A 20,966-nucleotide genomic window follows, 5' to 3' on the forward strand; every position below is an offset into this window, starting at 1 on the left:
TCAGGAAAAACATCATTCCCAACTTACTTGGATTTCTGTTGGGCTTCAGTGAGTTTTAGCTTACTGGTGTGTTGGATACATTAAATCAAAACACTGACCCTTGTAATTCATAGCTTACAAAGAGGTGATTTATCTTCTTTTGAAGCAAAGTGCATTTTAGTTCTGACTCTAGTAGTCTTTTTCTTTTCTTGATGGAACCAGTTTGCTAAATTTTCACCCATATGAGAGCTCTGATTTCTGTTTGAATTCAATTCCAAGTTGTCTAGATATCAGCAGCTTAACCCTAGAGCTTAATCCTAACAATTTTCAAAATTCTTGTTGCGGAGATCAAGGTAACTTAGGAAAGAAGCTTTCATGAAACGTCTAATAAAAAGCTAACATTATCCTTTAAGTAAGATTCTGTATTTAACTGAAGACCCATATTGTCAAATTACTAGGAAACACATTTAGAAAAATGGCCTGCATTTAATTTTGTTTCCTTTATTTGAATTTCTGCCTTTATCCTCCAGCTTTAGTACAATTAACTCTCCTATCCTGATAAATCAAAAGGATTTGGTGCACACACACACAACACACACATCTCATTTCACAGGCATTTTGGTAGATACATTTTCCTTCCGTAATTTCCAAAGATTCCCAACACTCATTTGCATATAAATCAAGATTTCACAGAGAACTAAAGAAGAAACTGTCTTGAGAGATGCTCTTACTGTAACCTTTCCTTCTGGTTCACATTAAAAAAAAAACAAATAAAGAACTATGATGATGTGATAATCATTTCAAAGAGAATAATTTAGTAATTCTTCTGAATTTTAGGAAACACTTCCATCACATATACTGGTGGAAGAAAGCGGAGCTTAGGAATTACACAAGACTAATGGCTGAAACGACAGAAGTAATCTTAGTGTGAAACTACAATATTCTTCTCATTTTTTCCAGTCAAATAGGAACTCAAATTTTGGTATGTTTGTGTTACCTAGGACATTGAAAGTAAGACAGAGACTTCATTGTCCCATCCCAATTGAGGGCAAAGTCACTGTCATCTAAAACAAAGGGATGTTTATGATTATATAAACACTACTTAATGATTATACTGTTGAATTCATGCTCACATAATTCATCATATAAATTTGTAAGAGGTACCACTCAGATTTGTTTTAGCCAAGCAAATCTGTATTTGATCCAAAATGTTTGTTTTTAGCCTTTGTGTTAAACCACATTTTAAAATTTAAGATTAAATATTTGACTTGGCTATTAGTAAATATTATTTTAAAACCTAAATAAACATGATGATACCAAAGGTATATAATAGAGATGAAAGAAATCATCTAGTTTAACTACTGGATTTGCAAGTGGGGAGACTGAGGCTTTGCGATGACTGAAAATCAACTAGCTGGGACATAGCAAAGCTGGGTCTGGAATCTTGCTCTGCTGACTCACACTGTCTTTTCTTCCACATAAAGATAAAGGTTGTACAAAGGCTAAATGACTAACACTGCATTGCAGACTTCAAAATGCCTCAGTTGTTTAGTATGTGAACTGGGTTTCAATAATGATGTTGCAAGTCAACAGAGAAAAGATTAAGTAATGAAAATACATCTCCCCCTTCTTTTGGCTAATTAATTTCTAGTTTGAAATATTTAGAGATACTAAAATGTTAACGTTGAATGTGTGCATGTGTTCTATGGATGGTCTCTTTTTATGGTGGTGATTGTAATTAGTACAAAATTAGGGATGTGCCAGAGGCCAGCTCCAGCCAAGTTCAGAACTCGAGAAGAGTGTGTGAAATAGGCGTAGAGAGAAACGAAATGGACCATTACAATTTCAGGATTGTAATGGACAATGCAAGGGAGCTGTCCTCTTTATTTATACAGAAGCAGTCACAAGCTCTGGCACAGACCTTTTACATCATGGGGTTGCACACATTCGACCACACAGTGCATCCCAAAGAGTACAATTACTAAGTTTTGTTTAGGGGCAGTTGGACACAGCTTCCAGTGGGGCACAATTTACAACAGGTGAGTGAGGAAGGATTACGCATTTCTTATCTCGGCTTGCCTGCCTCTGCCTGCTCTCCTCAGGTCTGAGCTGTAACCTTGGTGCCACCTGTGACAACCAGACCCCGATCTTGAATTATCTATAGGTTAATAAGTCTGGGTCCTTGGTTTATGGGGACTGGGCCATTGGCACTAGCTGGCCATTAGGCATGCAAGCTCACACAGTTTGTTAGCTAAGCAAGTAAATCAGGAGTTACAAAGGCAACAAGAATTACAGTTAGCAATGAGCCATGGCTACTCTATTTTGGTTTCAACTCTACAATGGACAAGTGGGTGCTTCCAGAGATAATTCTGCAAATTGTGTCACCTTAAGGCAGGGCATTATACATTCTCAGGTTGCGGCCAAGAATTCCTCAGTAGACAACCCATATTAATCAGTAATACACTCCTACTACAACTCTCATTCTACAACTTACTTATCGGTTAGAGGAGGAAATATATCACAGAGGGGAAAAGATAAAGATCAGAAACAGAAAAACTACAAACATAAATTCCCACTACAACTACGGACTCAATAACCCTAAGTTAGTTTGAAAACATGTAGTATGATGTTACTACAGACATTCTTGAGCTCTTCCAGCCAAAGGGCCATAAGAGCAATTGAGACAGACAGCATGCATTGTTAAAGGCCCATTCACCAAGACGATATCAGCAGCATTACATCCCAAGCTCACACTGGTTGTAAAAGCCATCTCGCAGGGGCAAACAACAACGCCTCAATAGATTACAGAATTCTTAGTGGGGTGGTTGGGTGTCCTTGCAAAGGGAAGTGGAGTTGCATTCAGGTGGTTGTAGGGACATCCAACCGGCCCTGCCATGCAGCAAGAAGCTTCCCGGGGCTTTGCCAAACAGGGGAGCTGTTCTCCTCACACTTTTGTGTCGTCCACACCTACTGTACGGACCCCAGCAGGAATGCTTCCAAGGTAGAGGGTTGGAAATACTGATTCATTTTTGATATTTGCCTGAACACTTTTAGAAGCAGCATTCTTTTTTGTGGTAAAATGTAATCTGTTTTTCACTTGTCTAATAATAACTTAAGAGCTCTTTCTTTTCGCACAGTGCTTAACTGTGATGTCAGGCTAAGCTAAACCTCACAAACTTCTCAATACTCAAAACTTTTAGATTTTATCACATTTTCTTTACTAGCTGTAGTTCTTCAAAATCCCAAAATAGCTTAACAGCATTTTCCTGCTTTATAAAATTAAGGCTAATTTATTTACTTCTTCACTGTTTCTTCTCCCTCAGAAATAATCACTTAACTTCAAATGATCCTGTCCTAGAAAAAAATCAGGGTTTAAATAGGGAAAGCTTCCACACATCTCAGCTCTCAGTGCTTCTTGCTGTCCCTCAAAATGGGGTGGAACTGATGTTGAAAGAAGTTAGGGGCATTCGCTGGGTTACTTAGGGAGTGATGACTGTCTCAAAATCTGATTTTATTTTGTGTTTCCAATAAAACTATACTGCCAGATTTTTCCCCAGTGTAGAATCTGATGAGTCATTCATTCCCAAATCCCCATCCTATCTGCCGGCTACCAGGGATGGTTAAATTCGTTAACATAGACATATCAGCAAAGGCCCCTCATTAATCTGTTTATTCTTGAAAGCCTTTTTTTGGAATCTGGGAAATTATTTTTCTAAAATTCTGCAGCTTCCCTTCCACATGCCTTTCCCTTTCTCAGTATTCCAGTAAATTCCTATTAACTAAATGGGTATGGGTCTCAGAACATGTTTCCTGGACAAACATCTGAGAATTTTCTAGAAAATCAAATGCCTGTGATCTGTATTTGAGTTTTCTGAAATAATAAATTCTGGTACCATGGTTTGGATTTTTTTTGTCGTTCTTTAAGTTATTTTTATTTTAACGTTACAGCAACAAAGCAAGGGAGAGCATGTTCTTGCGAGCGAGAACAAGCATTAGAGCAGGAGACCCTCACGCACTGGTTCACTCCCCTAAGGCTCTCCACAGCTTAGCATTTAGAGCTGAAATCAGGAGCTCAGGACTCCATCTGGATCTCCCATGTGGGCGGCAGCACTCAAGTCCTTGAGCCATCACCTGCTGCAGTCCAGGCTCTGCATTTTTTTTTTTTAAAGATTCATTTATTTTTATTGGAAAGTCAGATATACAGATAGGAGAGACAGAGAGGAAAATCTTGCATCCTATGATTTGCATCCTATGATGTACTCCCCAAGCAGCTGCAACAGCCAGAGCTGAGCCTATCCAAAGCCAGGAGCCAGGAGCTTCTTCTGGGCTGCTGGGATTAGAATCAGCACCCATATGGGATCCTGGTGCATGCTAAGCAAGTACTTAAGGCACTAGACCACTATACCACGCCCCCAGAGTCTGCATTAGCAGGAAGCTGAGTTGGAGGCAGAGAAGGGCCTGAAACCCAGAAACTCTGATAAGGGATTGTGGGTTTTCTAAGCAACATCTTTACCAACGTTGCTGCAATACCTGCCCCAGCAACCTGTGTTTTAACAAGTCTTTCAGGTTTGAGAATCACAGTAAATGAAACTTTGCAAGTCTACTTATTAAAAAGGCATGGTCTATTTTTCTATGACTTGAATCTACACCCATCTTACAAACTGCTTCAGCCCAAGGCACGTGGTTGAAATGACTGTGTACCAATACGGAGCCTAGCCATCAAGAACCCATGCATTTCTCCCTCCTTTGTTTTTTTTAACCTTAGCTATTGCTATAAATACATGCCTGGATTAACCTGGGCAGGTGTTGAGAACACAGAGAACTATGCCAACTTGCTCCAATCACCCACTCCATGGAAAGGTTGTCATATCAACCAGCAGCCAACTGATCTTCTGGCAAGGTCAAGATAAATGGGTCCTTGGAGTTTTTCTCTCCCACAGGCATAAGGTCAGCAAGTAACTAGCATGTGAAAAATAAACACTGTAGGCTTCTGAGGTTTTGTGGTGTTTGTTTTCAATTGCTATTTTGGAGAAAGCTAACTGCTGTGTACACTGAATCAAGAAAGCTATAAACATCTTTCCTTATCTGACCCACTCTTTCCCAAACATTGGTCTAAATATTGGTTGTTATGGCTAGCAGATGAGAGGAACTGACCTAACTCTACATGACAGATTTACAGATAATCATTTCAATATCCTTTCAGGAACACCCTGAACAGAACGCTTTCTTATTCAGAAACAGATGTCGGCTGATTGCCCTTCTAGTGAATGGGCTGTTTTAAACTCAGGAAAGACAGGAAGACAATGCATGCAACTTAATATTATTTTGACATTTTCAGTCACCTAGAAATTTCAGAAAGTAGTGTATCAGGAAGCAGTACAAGCCATTAATTACCATAGAGTATGAGACTTACTTCCTTAAGTTTGCACCAAGAGAAATATCCTATAATATGAAGATTCCCTGACCTATCTGATGAGAGGCAAAGGAGATTGGACCATAACTCTTTAGGTATGTTTAAAGATATATGATATTTGTTAAGTTCAATCATCTGTGACTTGGCTTTCTTCCATTCGCCTTTTATTTCTTGGTCTTCTTACAGTCAAAGCTGCTGAACTGAAATCTGTCTTCCTTCTGAATAATACTTTTCAAATTATAACAATGACATATCTTGAATAGTACCTTATGAAGCAGACACAAATGCATTTTATCCAGCTTTCACCTCACATTCAGAGAGACATCTATTTTCTAATTAAACTGCACATTTATCTTTTCTAAGATTGACAGAGCTCATCATTACAGATTGAATATTTATAATGAAATTGTATCAATTTCTACAGTTTTTAGAGCATCAAGAACAGGGCACTGCAAAGAAGCATGCTTTGATGATAATTTAAATCCCATTGTTCTTTTTTCTTAAATTTGAATTACTAAATCATATGCTAATTGCCGTAAAGAGTTCTTGGAGTTTCTAAAGGTACAGAACTTTCTAAGTTGCAGAAGGAACCCTAGGAAAATCAAATTCATTGTAAGAAAATAATATAGCTTATCTTTTGGAGGTATAGAGCAACTTTGCACAACAGCTCAGTTCAGATTCCTTGATAGTCACCCACATAAAGATTGCAACAGATTTTAGGGGAGGGCTAAACATTTGCCTGTGAACCACTGATCTAGTCACATGTCACACCTTTACATTTTTAAAAGGTTATTCAGGAGTGAGTGAGTGGTGCAACAGTTAAGACAGCCCTGGAGATACCAACCCTTCATGATAGAGTATGTGGGTTCAAGTCCTAGCTCCTTCCGTTGTAGTCCAGCTTGCTGCTAGTGTACCCTAGGAGAAAGTACTTGGGTTACTACTAACTAGGTGGGAGACCTGGATTAAGTTTCGGGTTCTTGGCCTGGCCCAGCCCCATTGTTGTAAGCATTTAGGGAGTGAATAAGTGGGTAGGAGACCAATCTCTCTCTCTGCCTTTAAAACAAATACATTTTAAGAACTGAAGCTATATACAAGACTCTGATATAGGTGTTCCAGGATCTATACTTTAAAAAATATTATTGTGTGGCAAAAGGCACTGCAAAAATATATTTTACCATACAATCGTCACAATTTTAGAAGCAACATAATGTTAGTAATGTGGTATAATTCCTCATGTAAAAAACTAACAAAAATGAGATCAGCAATTCAAGGAATCCCAAGTATGCGTGAAGACACTGAAAAAGTTCAGGAAGTGATGCAGTTCACAATGTCTTTATAATTTTATATCTTTGAAATCACATATTGTCAATGAGGCAATATATACCAAATGCCCTCTAAAGTTTTAAAATATCTTCAAAAAACTCAAAATTTTTTTCTGTTATTTAAACTTTCTATTATTTTTCAGCTAACATTTTGATTTGCATGATATTCAAAGGTTTCATGGCTCTAATAAATAAAGAGTCCAAAATATAAAAGGTAAAATACATCTTAGAAGTAATTTATCATTAAAATTTTGAGCTGTGGGTCTCATTGTGGGAAAGGTGCAGGTGATACTGATGAAAGAAAGATATTAATTGACAATTTTTGAGAAATATGACAGAATGTCTTCTAACTTACCTAAGATAGCTATGAAATGATGAACATCTTAAGCATTTACTTTCAAAAGATTCTGAATGGATTATACTAAATATTGTTAAAAATCCTTGATACCTAGCTATTTATTGAGTGACAAGGATTGCTTAGGAAAAATCTCAAAAGAAAAGGTTGTAACACACAAAAAGAAAGTCTGAGAACAATTTTGCATTAGGTGCCTATTACAAAATGAGTTTGAGATAATGCACATGAAAATGCACTGAATATTATATATATAGTGCTACAAAACCTGGGCATGGTTGTGATAATGAATTATCACTTTCAAATAAATATTTCACCTAAGATCATGATTGACTTACCTTTTTAACATTACATACATCCAGATGGGGCATGATATCAGTGATAACTGTGAGATGCTGGAAAGTTTGGCCATTCAGAATGATTTCCTTTTCCTTGGAGTTGTACCATTGTATCATACTGAGTATGATTATTGGGATCCCTTAAATGTGCCCGAATATCCAATATATGCCAAAGCTCACAGTGGTAGGGATAAAAAACATTTATCTTCTGCAGTAATGGCCCACACATTTGGAAAGCGGCTCATCCTCTCTTTGGGTAAGTTAGAGCACTAAGTAAAATGAGATGAATGGACCAAATAGCTTCAATTGTTTCCAACTTTTTCTAATTCTCCAATTCTTAGAGCTAGGATGCAAATTTTAAATGAATCTAAAACATGAGGATTTTAACATTTTCCTTCTTACGTTGATGCTTAATGCTACACGAGTGTTAGATTAACCTTTGAAGTAGCTATAACACAGGAAAGGAATGTCACTGAAAGGCTTTGGAATATTGTTTCCTAAATCAAATTCTGTTATTTGGTAGAATGTATCCAAAACATAAACAGCTAAAATCTTATCATGAAGGTAATTATAATAGAATTAAGAAAGTACTGTCGTACCTAGTGTGATGACCTAGTAACTAAATCCTCGCCTTACATACACTGGGATCCCATATGGGCTTATGGGCGTCAGTTTGTGTCCAGGCTGCACCACTTCTCATCCAGCTCCCTGCTTAAGGCCTGGGAAGGCAGCTGAGGATGGTCTAATTCTCTCCCTGTGTGGTAGACCCAGAAGAAGCTCCTGGCTCCTGGCTTCAGATCAGCTAGCTCCAGCTGTCGTGGCCACTTGGAAAGTAAACCAGCAGATGGAAGACCTTTCTTTCTATTTCTCTGTAAATCTACCTTTCCAATAAAAAATAAATCTTTTTTAAAAAAGGGAAAAATCTGTGAAATATAAATACCATTTATACCAAAATTCTTGCAAAGATTAATGATTATATATATGTGCTTAAGATTTATTTATTTTTATTGGAAAAGTCAGATTTACAGAGAGAGGAAAGTCAGGAAGATCTTCCATCCACTGTTTCATATTCCAAGTGGCCACTTAAGGCCGGAGCTGAACAGATCTGAATCCAGGAGTCTCTTCCGGGTCTCCCACATGGGAGTAGAGTCCCAAGGCTTCGGGCCATCCTTGACTCTTTCCCCAGGACACAAACAGGGAGCTGGAAGGGAGGTACAGCACCTGGGATACAAACCGGTGCCCATATGGGATCCTGGTACATGAGGAGAGCTTTAGCTACTAAGCTATTGCCCCAGGCCTAATGATTATATCTAACTTATAACATATGCTCAAATTTATTCCATTGCCTATAAGGAAACCAAGTTTGTCTTTTCATAGTTTATATGAAGTCTACATTCCAAGTAAGTTACACAGATAAAAACTGCATGTGCATTGTAAACCGAATTGAAATAGTCCATATTATAGTCATTGAACTATAAAATATATTTGATTACTTTTTTATAACTTTCCAGAAAGGTTATGCTAGAATACCGACCCATATGACAGATGCCTGAGTTAGGATAAATCTATAATTAATTATTCTAATTCATACAAAAATGCTGAAGCTTGTAAATATATGAATCACAAAATAAGAAGTATTAATTCACCTGTAGACTTTTATTTGCTTTAGATAATGAATCTATCAAATACAACCGAAACATTCATATACATTTTATGTAAATAGCAGCAAAACCATTTAATTCATTAGCATGAGAAAACCATACCCACTGTTAGAATGAATAAAAAGTGATGATATTCAAATACACTGAGCTAGAAGGGTAGCTTCTGAAAGCACAAATTCATGTGAGGGGAAGAAGAGCTCGTTGTATCTGATAGCTTCAACAGAAAAAAAACTGTTACAGAAACTTCTCATCCAGTGATGAAATTACAATACCGGGATTTTGGAAAGGGATGCTTGCAGGAACACATCATATAGAAGTGAATAATTCAAGGAACTTCTTCACTATGTGGATGAGAGAGATAATGAATGATGGGTTACATTTTTATGTTCAATAGATTAATCATGAAAATGGAAATATGGTAAGGATGTGAGACAAAAAGTTTGGGTAAATACATTTTCAGTTGGGTGTAATTGTGCATAAAATCTTTTAAAAATATATTTATCTGAAAGAGAGAGAAAGGGAGAGAAAAAGGGAGGTCTTTGATCTGCTGTTTCATACCCAAATGACTGAAATGGGACCACATGGGACTGGGCTAGCTTGTAGCCAAGAGCTTCATTGAGGTCTCCCTATGGGTTGCAGAGGCTCAAACACTTAAGCCATCTCCACTGCTTTAGGTCATCAACAAGTAGCTGGAATGGAAATGGAGCACAAATGGGATGCTGGCACTACAGGTGGTGGCTTTACCGTGCTATGCCACAAGGTCAGCCCTGTGCGCATGCTCTCTGAGATATGAACCATCACTGCTAGAGACAGAATGAGAATAATTGCTCATTTATTTGAACATGGATAACTCATTAGGTGCATGTTCTGATCTTTTCTCTTTAAGTAGGTGATAACAATTGCAACACAACAAAAAGTCTTCAATAAATTATAGAAGTGAGGGAAAGATGGGTATAATTTTAAGTTAAAATAGGTAACAATTTACCATAAAGGCAGAACAAGAAAAGAAACTTCAGCATTTTCTACTGATTTACATTTTTTAAAATTTAAACTGATGCTTCAGAGATATTGTAAATATGAAAACTGATATTCCCTAAAAAATATTTGTTTTACAAAAGGAAAAGCACTGAGAATTCAACTGGATCTACTAGGTAATTACTAAGGATAGTTGAATGTTTAGAAATTTTTATTTTGGGGGCCCAGTGCAGGGGCCTAGCGGCTAAAGTCCTCGCCTTGAACGTGCCAGGATCCCATATGGGTGCCGCTTCTAATCCTGGCTGCCCACTTTCCATCCAGCTCCCTGCTTGTGGCCTGGGAAAGTGGTCAAGGATGACCCAGAGCCTTGGGACCCTGCACCCATGTGGGAGACCCGGAAGAAGCTCCTGGCTCCTGGCTTCAGATTGGCATAGCTTCGACCGTTGCACTCACTTGGGGAGTGAATCATTGGATGTAGGATCTTCCTCTCTGTCTCTCTTCCTCTCTGTATATCTGACTTTGTAATAAAAACAAATAAATCTTTTTAAAAAAACTTTATTTTTGAGAGAATCCCCCATCTACTGGTTCATTATCCAAGTGTGTTTACCAACTGGGAATATGTTGGGCCCGGCCAAAGTCAGGATCAGGTAACCAAACTCAGGTCTCTTAAGTCTCAAATACTTGAGCTCTCATCTGCTGCTTCCCAGGTTAGATGTCAGCAGGAAGACAGAATCACAAACAGAGCCTGGAATTGAATATAGACGCACTAGAATGTGATGCCTGTGCTCTAAGTGGCGTTTTAACCACAGACCCAAACACATGCTCCAGTCTTTAGAAGTGACACTGTAAGGCAGTGACACTAATACTTAGAAGGAAGACTGTAAGTCTGAAGGATGCTTGCGACTAAAGAAGTTTAATTATCTCAACCCTTACACAGAGTTAAGAGTGAAAGAGGAACACTTTGAATACATTAGAATCAAAGGAGAACTACTTCTTTCCTCAGGGAAGAGGTTACTATGATCATGTTTTCTTGGCTTCTGTTGAAGTCAGATTGAGTAAGTTGTCACAGTCACCAAAGACCTGCATTTAAAGACTATTTCTGGGCCCGGCGCGTTGGCCTAGCAGCTAAAGTCCTTGCCTTGAACACACCAGGATATGGGCGCTGGTTCTAATCCCGGCAGCCCCACTTCCCATCCAGCTCCCTGCTTATGGCCTGGGGAAGCAGTCGAGGATGGCCCAAAGCTCTGGGACCCTGCACCTGCGTGGGAGACCCGGAAGAGCTGCTGGCTCCTGGCTTTGGATTGGCTCAGCTTCAGCTGTTGCAGTCACTTGGGGAGTGATGGAGGATCTTCCTCTCTGTCTCTTCTCTCTGTATATCTGACTTTGCAATAAAAAGAAAATAAATCTTAAAAAAAGAGACTATTCCTTTGTATGGCACTACCTGTAGATAGAACATTCAAGGAGGTTTTTGGGAAATCCAATAATGAATGCCCAATGAATTGCTGATGCTATTTGTAAAGTGGTTAGAATATTGCAGCTGTAATATTGGCAGAGATTAGGTACTTTCTATGTGGCAGTAACAACTGAACCTCTTAATCAGCCACCAGTGAGTCATAGTAAGTTTTACAATTGTTGCATTAAAGGTTAAGCGTAATTGGTTATAGACTAACTTTTTATGCACTGCAGTACCTTCTGTTATAACTTCAGCTGTAACAGAATCTTTTCAGTTCATGATCTCATTTCTTTAGTGTTTCATTGGGCAACTTCCAGTTGTTATGCGTAAAAAGTGTTACTGTGTCTATAAAAGTTGTTGAAGAAAAAAAACATAGTACCTGGGATGGTCACAGTACAACGATCTAACTATGCCTAGTCAGTACACAGTTAATTTTGGTATGTTTTTGATGAGTAATCTTTTTCTCAGTAACACAAAGGTCTTGGGAGGCCAAGTCCTGCTCTACTTTTCTTGTCCTTGCTAACACGGTTCTATCATGAACCCTTGGATAGGACTGATTAGTGCTGTTGGTCACTTGTTGTTCATGATATTTATAGGTTTCTCTAGATTTTGGCCAAAAAGGATTGCTTGCTTACAGTCTTTGTTACTTAAGCTGCCTACCACTGCTTCAGGGAATCAGGCACTAGTACTTTGCATCCTTATACACTTCAACAGTTCTCAAAGCTTGCTAAATGCCTGATCTCAACTGTCTTCCAGTGTAATTTAGGTGCATAAAATTCAGGTCAGAGGCTTACTCTTACTTTTGTGTTGTCCTAACTTCTATCCCAGAATCCCACATCTCATTCATGGAGTTCGCCATAGAAGATGGTATAGGACACCATGATTGTAATTTTCTGACACTAACCAGTTAATAAAGTCTATGAGGTGCTTTGGGACAGTTTCAGAAAATGACCCTTTATATTGGGAATGCCTGCTATATGTAAGATGTCTTCAACTAGTTCATAGAAATGCACATTATTTCAAAATGCATGCATTTCAATTTTTTACACCAAAATTAATCCTTTAATTCTATTTTTCCATGAGCCTTTTGAAGAATCCTTGAGTAAGACGTATATATACAAAAATGTGCCAACTTTACCTACAAGAAGGAAAATACAAATTCCAATTATAAAGGATATTTTCTAATTCATGAGTTTGGCAAAACTCAAATGATTTGATTTGTACCAGTTAAGGATATAGGTAATCAGACACCCCTTTAAATTTCTAGTGGTAAATTAAATCACCCAACGAACATGCAAGAAAATTTTGTAGATATATCAAAATTTAAAAATGGAAGAGGGACCAGCTGTATGGCATAGAGTATGAAGTTGTTGCATACAGTTCCAGTATCCCATCTGGGTGCTGGTTTGAGTCCCAGCTGATCCACTTACCATCAGTCTCCCTGCTAATGTGCCTCGGAGGTGGTAGAGAATGGCCCCCAAGAAGAAGCTACTGCCTCCTGGCTTTGGGCTGGCCCAGACCTGGTTTCTGTGGCCATTTGAAATGAATCAGTGGATGGAGGATCTCTCTCTCTCTCTCTCTCTTTTTCCCTTTCAAATCAAATAGATCTTAAACAATTTGTTGGGATCCTGTGCAACAGCCTCCTGGCTAAAGTCCTCACCTTGAACACACCAGGATCCCATCATCATTTGATGAACTATGGCATAAATAGAGGGTTTGCTCTTTCAAAGATTCTCACTAACGTAAATGTCCATGGTTAATAGAGTTCTCTCTAAATGTATTTTGGTAAATCACATTAAATCTGAGTTTAAATGATAGTCAAATTACAACACTAGCTTCAATGGCATAGCACAAGGTTAAATTGTCATTTATCGACCATTGTTTTATCCCTGGGAAATATGTTCCTGTTTTTGATGCTTTCAGGACTCATTAATATCTAGGCTTTCCAAAATCAGTCTGTATTTAAAAATGCAAATGACATGCTGCTAAAGCATTTCTGCTTCTATTCAAGGTATTCCCAAATTAGATTGGCAAAACAATAAAACATATTTAAAATCAGTGAAAACATCCAGCAGCATTTCACCTTTTCCTCATCATTCAATGGACGCAAGCAAATTTTCTTCACAAGACAAATTGGTACCTTGGTGAACAGCCAAATGAAAAATAAAAGGAAAAATCTCAAACCACAAATTGCTGTGTCAGCAGAACAGTTCAGGTATGACTGAGGCGTGGACTTCAGCATTGTTTATCCTAAAGTTATTTCTTGTTTGGTGTGTCTTTTGGATTGGCTCTTGGGAAATAGATATTAACACATAATTTGTTTTAAAAAAATAGTTTGTTTACTTTTATCGGAAAGTCAGATATATAGAGAGGAGGAGAGACAGAGAGGAAGATCTTCCATCCACAGATTCACTCCCCAAGGGCCCACTACTGCCAGTGCTGAGCCAGTCTGAAGCCAGGAGCCTCTTCTGGGTCTCCCATGCAGGTGCAGGGTCCCAAGGCTTTGGACCGTCCTCCACTGCTTTCCCAGGCCACAAGCAGGGAGGTGGATAGGAAGTGGGGCTGCCAGGATTAGAACCAGTGCCCATATGGGATCCTGGTGTGTTCAAGGCGAAGACTTTAGCCACTAGGCCACCGTGCCATGGCTATGATTTTCTTATTAGTGTATTTTTTCATATAGTCACGAACATAAAGATTCTCAATAATGTAAAAAAAAGTCTTATCTGATATTGATGAAATACTGCTGAATTTAAAAAAAACCCAGAAATTTGTTACTTTTACTATTTCTAGAAAGCACAAATTATTTGTGTTTATATTCTTTCAGCTATAAACAAATGCAAGAATTACATTATTCTATCATTCCTTTCTCTTAGTGGATGCAAATCACCTTATTTAAAACACAATGGCTATTACCCCAACCATGTAATTGCAAATGCTAAATATCCTCTCATGCCACTCTGGTATGGTTACTGATGTCTCTGTAAATTTTTCAACAAGAATTAAGCTTGAACTACAATAGATTAAGGATTGATACGGTCAGTTTTCACTGACCATTTTCAAATCAATGAATGTCAAAACTTGTACTCTGCTCACTAGTTCACAAGGACTCCTTTGTAACAAATGCTCTAAATACTGGCAGCACATAGTGTCTGAGAGCACTCGCTCTTTCCGCTTTATTGAAGTGCTGAACTCATAATGGCATGAAATAATCCGTCAAGCTACAAATTAGCCAAAAAGCTTTACTGGGCTGAATTCCTGTAATGAGTCCTACAAGAACCACAGACCCATTATCCTGAATTCTAAAACAAATGAATCTCTGGACATTTCTTTCCTGTGTGGGACTTCTAGAATGTAGTTCAAGTTGAATCAACTTGCATCAGTTTAAAAAGATTAATTAATTAATTAATATTTTTGAGAGAGAGAGACAGAGAACAACTTTCCATCCTCTGGTTTACTCCCCAACTGCACACAACTAGAGGGTTGGGTCAGGCACCAGTCTCCATTACAGTCTCCCAGTGGGGTGGCTAGAGTTCAAGTATCTGGATCATCACCTATTGTCTCCCAGGGTGTGCATCAGCAGGAAGCCGGATTGGAAGAGGAGGCAGGGCTTAAATTCAGGTACTCTGACGTGGAATGAGTGTTCCAAACTAGTGACTGCACCACTGTATCTAAAGTACACCCCTAGTTGTACCATTTTGTACTAAGACGAAAGAAAATTAACTCCTCATTTTAAAAACATATTATAAATCATAAATATAGTAACAGGTATGGAAAACTGTGAGACACCAGGGAACTATTTCAAAGCACGTTCTTAAACCAAATCTATTTGTAAATCAACACTCCTATACAGAGATAAAAGTATTGATATGTAGCTAAATTCCATTTCTAGAAGGGGAAGGTGACGTTAAATGTATAATCTTCACAAACATCAGTATATAAACTTAGTATGATATCTAAATATAAATTTAAAAGTTCATGGAAATTGAAATTAAAAGATGTTTCTTCTCATGCAAACCATGTAAACATATCAAATTTGCTCAAAATTCGCATTTTCATTTTTTTGTTCTGTTTAGATTTTTATAGTAAGTTCTGCTTTATAAAGTATCTAGTTTTGGATCCCCTTGCATTCACTGGGATCTCATATGGGCGCTGTTCGTGTCCTGGCTACTCCACTTTTCATCCAGCTCCCTGCTTGTGGCCCGGGAAAGCAGTTGAGGATGGCCGAAAGCCTTGGGACCCTGCACCCATGTGGGAGACCTGGAAGAAGCTGCTGGTGCCTGGCTTCTAATCGGCTCAGCTCTGGCCACAAGCGGCCATGTGGGGAGTGAACCAATGAATGGGAGATCTTTCTATTTCTCCTTCTCTCTGTACATCTGACTTTCCAATAAAAATAAATACATATTTGTTAAAAAATGTATGCATTTTATTTGAGAGGCAGGAAGGGCGACAGAAGGTCTGCCGTTCACCGGTACATTCCACAATGTCTGGGAGTTTTGAACCCACACCATGTCTCCCACATGGACAGCAGGCATACATGCTCTTGAGCATTCACCTGCTGTCTTTTAGAATGAACATTACCAGGAAGCAGAAATTAGGATTGGGTGTGGAACTTGAATCCAGACACTGACCTTCAACTGTTTGGAGAGTTCTAATAGCTATAAATTTCAAAAACCTTTCACCAAAATAAATTTTTTTCTCTTATTTTTTATCTTCCATATGCTTTTTTATTGTTTCTTTTTTTATATTTAATTTTTTATGGTATGGTTCCATAGGCACAGGGATTCCCACTTCCACTCTCCCCATCCCCCCACCACTACTTTCTCCCATTTTATTCCGATAGTATAGTCTTTCAGTCACAGCCACAAGTCCAATATTCTAAGTTTATCATGACATTGTAGGTATATAACACGGTAGAAAGAAGTAGAAATCAGTCAATCAGCTGATCAATCTCTCCCTTTTCTAATTTCAAAAAAGTGAAAATATATAAATATGTTGAAAGTATTATATTAAGGATATTGCATGATACATATAATATTTTATTCTCACAGGTTATTCCATTTATTTAAAAATCAGTCCTTTCTACACTTGTTGAGTTGCTATTTTACACTATTTTAAATCCAGCAACACCATAGCTACCACAGCTGGTACAAAGTAAATATTCAATATGTATCTCTTGAATAAAGTACCTGCTACCAACAATTTTGTAATTTTAGTTACATATTTATTTATTTTTATTAGAAAGGCAGGTATACAGAGAAAAGGAGAGAGAGAAAGAGGTTTTTTTTTTTTTTTGTCTGCTGGTTCACTCCCCATCTGGCTGTAATGGCCAGAATTGAGCTGATCCAAAACCAGGAGCAAGGAGCTTCATTCTGGGTCTGCCACACAGGTTCAGGGTCAAAAGGCCTTGGACCATCCTTGACCGCTTTCCCAGGCCTCAAGCAGGGAGCTAGATGGGAAACAGAGCAACCAAGACATGAACTGGCACCCGTATAGGATCTCAACACTTGCAAGGTGAGGATTAGCCAATTGAGTCATTGCTCCAGTCCAATTTTGTAAGTTTAATTATGGTCACATTTTACTTATGAATTAATTAGGAAAACTAATAAAATAAAATTCCCTAATTGAAAAGCACTATTGCATTTTTTTAAGATTTATGTATTTTTTTATTGAAAAGTCAGAGTTACAGAGAGAAATATCTTCTGTCTGATGATTTATTCCCCAAATGACCACAACAGCCAGAGCTGAGCCGATCTGAAGCAAAGAGCCAGGAGCTTCCTCCGGGTTTTCCATGCAGGTGCAGGGTCCCAAGGCTTTGGGCCATAACTGACTGCTTTTCCAGACCACATGCAGGAAGCCGGATGGGAAGTAGGAACACTGGGATTAGAACTGGCGCCCATATGGGATCCTGGCATTGTACAAGGCAAGATTTTTAGTCTCTAGGCTACCGTGCTGGGCCCAAGCATTACTGCATTTTAATTCATTTTAATCTTTGTTCTGGGAAGCTTTTAAAGTCTAATTGCTTTTCTAAAATTTTTTATTTTGAATTTTGAATTTTATGGTACAATTCTATAGAGTCTGGGATTCTCCCCCCATAAAATTCTTACCCCCCAACTGATTTCCCCCATATCGTTACAGTAGTATAGTCCTTCTGAAGGAGTCATAGTTCCATAAGTCTGTTATTTAAGTGTGCCCCCACATTGTTGGTACAGACAATGTCAGACAGTGTAGCATCACATTGCCTAGATATGTCCAACAGTTTCATTGAGAGTCCATCTTTGATTTGGAAGTAGGGATGCATATTACATTATATCTTCATATCTGGATATGGTATTCTCTAATATGCCTTTACTATACAGTCCCTTAAATAAGAAGCCACAAAACAAAGTCAACAGCAGGCATGAATGTAAACAACAACATCAAAAATAACAACAACAACAACAACAAAAATTACAGCATCATGGAGTCGAAAACATGTGTCACTGAATAATCATCACATGGGTGAAGAAAAGAAAACACAAAAGCCTCTTGGGTAAAATGATGCCACCGTGCAAGAGACAGATTCAACAAGAGAAAGGAAAGTATTTGGAAGAAATGAAATATAAAACATCAAAACACACGCGATGCAGCAAAAACAGAATGGAAAGGGTTATTGGTCTTACAGTTTGCATGATGGCTGCCTTATATCAGACAGAACATATGATATTTGTCCTGTTGGGATTGTCTTATTTCATTGAGCATAGTGGTCTCTAACTGGGACCATCTAGTTGCAAATGATATAATTTCATTCTTTTTAATGGCTGAGTAATCCATGGAGTAGATGTACCACTTTAATCATTTTAATCTTTGTTCTGTGAAGCTTTTAAAGTCTAATTGTTTTTATCTAGATTCTTTACATTTCCTAAAAGTTTATTTCTCCACTTTTCCTTTTTATCTTGATATCTTGCCTCAAGATATTTATATTCCTTTCTGTCTTCCCCACCCTACATTCCTGTATGTTAGCTATCCTCTGTTTAATAAGGCTTTTGCAACAAAATACATCCATGCGGATTATGTCAAATGGGAGGCCTCCATTGTCGTATACAAGTAATAGTAAAACTGAAGTAATAGGCTCATTCTTTGCCCAATTTAACTTCATGTTACATTTGCTAATACGTTAGTTGATGTTCAGAATTTTCAAACTAAACATCAGTTTCTTTGAAAAGTGTAGATCCTTGGGATCTACTTTAAATCATCAAAAGTGTCACATACTTGCACAGAAGATTAATGGTTCGATATCACCCAATTTTTAATAAAACAGTCTTCTTGTAACTGGATTTAGACGACCAGAGGAAATACATCACAGTTATATAACAGCTTCTCTCCTCTCTTCAAACATATTACACTGTTATTTTGGAAACTACAAACTCACACAGCAAGCAAAAATAATACTAGTCTGAACTGACTCAAGTTCCCAGATAAGGCCAGCGAAGTACGCATAGAATAAAGATTTTAGAATACATTTTCTGCCATGGATTCATGTAACAACAGATACTTCATCTATAAAAGAGTAAGAGATTCAAGTTGGAATTTGAAACAATCCTGCTGAATTGGTAGAATCTGTTTTAAGTTGACTTATTATCTTTAGTAATATCAGTCAGGGTTCTTAAAAGATCAGACATCATTCCAAAGGCTTAAATCCAGATGCTGTAACAGCAGCACACTGGTGGTGGTTACCTTCTTTTGCACCACTGACACAGTTGTGTCGAGTGACCACAAACTAAATAAATATTGTACTTAAGTAATAACTAGTATACCTATACAGTATTCATGTCAATGGGCACATCTTCCTAAAGATCTAAGAGAAAAAAGGAGAGAAACATACTGTTGTTCCTCCTTTGAGTTACAAAATAAGGGCAAAGCTTACTGGCTTTTGCAAGCTTTTATTCCCATTGTTTTTCTTACCAACAGTGATGCCTTAGGTAAGATATGCTTCACAGACTTGTGACATTGCCTACAGCCCTATACACAGCAGGGTTCCACACCCAATGCTCTACTGTTCTCCTTTTTTTCTTTTTTTAAAGATTTATTTACTTATTCAAAAGGTATATTTGCAGAGAGAAGGAGAGACAGAAAGAAATATCTTCTGTCTGCTGGTTCACTCTACAAATGGCTGCCACAGCCAGAGCTGAGCCTATCCAAAGCTAGGAACCAGGAACTAGGAGCCAGGCCCCAAGAGCCAGGAGCCAACAGCTTTATCTGGGTCTCCCACATGGGTGCAGGGTCCCAAGGCTTTGATTCATCTTCTATGTTGCTTTCCCAGAGCACAAGCAGGGAGTTGGATGGGAAGTGGAGCAGCCAGGACACAAACCAGAGCCCATGTGGGATGCTGACACTTACAAAGGGAGAACTAGCCAAATGAGCCATCACACCAGGCTCTACTGGCCTTTAAAAAGTCTTAATAATTTTTGAAAAGGGGTCCTACAGAATTTTTCATTGGGTTCTGAAAACTAGACAGATGGTCCTTCTTTCAGGCTATAGCTGTCTTTATTCCTCTCTTCAGATAGTGTTTATATATTGTTAACAAAATTAGTAGGAGTAATAATCTTACCTATCACACTATACTGAGCAATTCACAGTATCCAAGATCCTTAACTTTTCCTTCTCCATTACATTTTGTTATTTGCTAAAAAGACAAGAACATGTACAAATTTAGATAAGGAAATAATAAGGATATAATTGAAGTGTCCTAGATATAGCATAAATTAATGGTGGGATCCAGGATCAGACCTCAACAGTTCTTTTTTTAAAAAATTATTTACTAATTTTAAGTTTTCATAGGCACAGGGAGATATTCCAGCCTCAGGTGTCACCAACCCTGGGTGTGCCTAGATCATCCAAATTGTAAGGCACAACTGACAAACAACACAGAACCCTGGCTTGGGCTCTTTCACTCAGAAAATATATAATTTCAGTCAAAATACACATCTAAAGATAGAGAGCTGTGTCTCCTATGTCATGACATGTAGTAGTGACTTTGGAAAGAAATTGATCATTAAATACATCCTTTGGCTCTACAAGTTTGGCTCATCAATTAGTTTTTCTCTAATAATCTAGAAATAACTGGTTTTCACTTAAATTTTGTTTAATGACAAAGTAATTTGATTGTAACTGAAAGCATATCTATTCAGATTGTACCTCATTTTAAATTTAATATTTTCTTTTCCTGGAATATCACATATAGGGCTGATTCAAATTAAAAAGCTACAATGGTAAAAATTCAAGTCACTAAGATATGACATTAAAGGCAAAATTAATTCTAGAGACAACAATCTAAGAATGTATTTGTTGCCATTTTAAAGATTTTATATTATATTGTCTTGATTTGCATCAGCAGAAATGTCTAGAAATAAACTGTTTAACATCAGACTCCAGATGGATGGATATGAGCCACAACATTCTAATGACAGGAAGATTTCTGTTAAATTCTCTTATGT

Source organism: Ochotona curzoniae, unplaced genomic scaffold, assembly GCF_017591425.1.
Source record: "Ochotona curzoniae isolate NIBS_2020 unplaced genomic scaffold, NIBS_Ocur_1.0 contig_1274, whole genome shotgun sequence".
NCBI lineage: Eukaryota > Metazoa > Chordata > Mammalia > Lagomorpha > Ochotonidae > Ochotona > Ochotona curzoniae.